General features: G+C 44.8%; 1 pseudogene across 1 annotated transcript in view; it reads right to left on the bottom strand.

The window, feature by feature from the left end:
* Positions 1-1284: 1284 nt before the first annotated feature.
* Positions 1285-2179, bottom strand: part of LOC110288980 — a 1789-nt pseudogene continuing 894 nt past the window's right edge. Inside the window, exon 2 of the transcript XR_002377317.2 lies at positions 1285-1760. The product of XR_002377317.2 is annotated as a formylglycine-generating enzyme-like (transcript). The remainder of the gene's footprint in view (positions 1761-2179) is intronic.

Here is a 2179-nt window from a genome sequence, read left to right as displayed (position 1 = left end):
TTGTTTTAGTCACTATTCTATTGCTGTGAAGAGACTCCATGACCTTATCAACTCTTTGTTGTTGTTGTTTTTGTTGTTAGTTTATTTGGCTTTGACAATTACTGGGGGGTAACCCCTAATCTAGTTTTCTAACTGCTGGCCTTGTTGCCTCATGGTGGTGTTCCCAGATACTTGGAGTTTCTCCTGGCCAAAGGCTTATGGTCCATCTTCTTCATGGCAGCTTCTCCTATCCTCTTCTTCCTCTTTCTCTCCTTGATCTCTCCTCTCTCTCTTCATACCCAACCACACTCAAAACCCACCTTCCTCTAATCCCTCCAGTAACTGGTTGTAGCCAATTTTATTTAACCGATAGTTTTAAATTAAGGAACAAGATTTGCACAACGGAAGCTTGTAAATGTGAGAATTCACTCATAGGCCTAGACCTTTGGGTACAGGATTTAGCATTACAATACAATACATACCATCTGACAAAACCTCAACACCCAAAGACCTATAATTAAATGGTTTCCCTAATTAGTACACATTTCACATTTTTTGAAGGCTTGGGGGGCAAAGAGGAAACAAAGCTTCAAACTGTCCCTTTGAGCCAAAGGCACTTAATGTCAAAAGAAAAAGGACAGTAGAGTCACTCCATAGGCATTCCTGTGTGTTCAGAACTCCAAACTTGAACAGTATAAAAGACACTGATTTCCTTGAAAGAACAAAGTGCAGTATGAATATAAAAGACTGGAACCCCACTCTTTTCTGAAAGTAATATGTAAGATAACTCTCACCTTATATGATTAGTATTACTCAAGATTCACACATGACAAAAAATAGCTAAAAAATAATCTGTCATAAATTCTCACTATGCAATCACAATACACTCTGCTAGTTTGAATAGAATCTGCTAGTTCAAATAGAGTTGGAGAGAGCCTCAAAGATCACGTTTTCCATTCCTCATTTCATGAGTAGACAGAGGTCGAGGCAGACGAGGTGCTGGACTCCAGGGTCTAACCCTGTGGCAGAGTCTGGCTAGGACTTCATGGTTCTCGGCTCTCTCCTCTTCAAAAGGCTTTCAAAGTAAAACATGGCGATGATCTCCAATGATACACAACACAATAAAGCACAAATGCTGACTCGCACCAGGCATTTGGTCACGTGAGACAGTTCCTTTGGCCACTGAGTGGACATGGAATCCTCCTCAGTTGGAAATACTTTACATGAGATCAGTTCAGATTTCCGGGGGAGGCCAGCTGCGAGTAAGAAACACCTTCTTGAATCTGGAAAAGCTCCTCTTGGCTGTCAGCCTGCAGTGGGCAGGTGGTCGGCTGCACATCGGAATCCCAGGTTGGGTGCAGAGCTATCTGGTGTGTTCTGGCTTCGAGCTGCACAGCTGTACCTATAGCAATAGGACTTATGGCATCGGTAGGATCCACCCTTCTTCACTCAGTCTTTCCCAGAAGTGGGACCCTTTGGGCTGAGCTTTTCCTCAACAGAATGGTGAACGGGCCACCAGTCTGAGGTCCACTCCCATGCGTTCCCCACTATGTTGTATAAGCCATAGCCATTGGGAGGAAAGGAATCAACGGGGGCAGTTCCTTGGAAGCCATCCTCGCCAGTGTTGCTGACAGGAAACTTGCCCTGCCAGATGTTGGCATAATGCTGTCCTTTGGGCTGCAGTTTGTTGCCCCAGGAGGAAAAACCTGTTCTGTAGGCCTCCTTTACAGCTGTATTCCCACTCTGCCTCAGTAGGCAACCTCTTCCCCACCCATGTTCAGTGCTGCAGACCCTCTGGGTCCCTGTGTCTGCGTGGAACGGGGTCTCTCGACGCAGGTGGGCAAAACGTGGATCAATGACAGACAGATGCACCAGGAGAGGTTGTGTGTAGAATCTGAAGGTAATTTTACAACTCGAGCATCAGACTTTTTATACAGAAGACAATAAGGAAGTTGAATGACATACCCGCAAGGTACAAAATGAGGTAACCGGATGCTTAATGACTCTTACACAGAATAGAGGAATGAAAACACAAAGACTGGCAGGAACTGGGCAATAAAATAACTGAGACAAAGTCAGCCCTATCTAAGGTCAGCTATAGTCTTAGAAGCCAGGTGTGAGAACTTTTCACTCCTAGGGCAAGGGCTTTCACACCCAAGTCATGGTTCTAACTAGGGAGTTCCGTTCTAGCTAACCATCT

This window comes from Mus caroli, unplaced genomic scaffold (assembly GCF_900094665.2).
Source record: "Mus caroli unplaced genomic scaffold, CAROLI_EIJ_v1.1 scaffold_9447_1, whole genome shotgun sequence".
Classification (NCBI taxonomy): Eukaryota; Metazoa; Chordata; class Mammalia; order Rodentia; family Muridae; genus Mus; species Mus caroli.
Note: the sequence above shows the minus strand (reverse complement) of the source record. Positions and strands in the feature narration are given on the sequence as shown.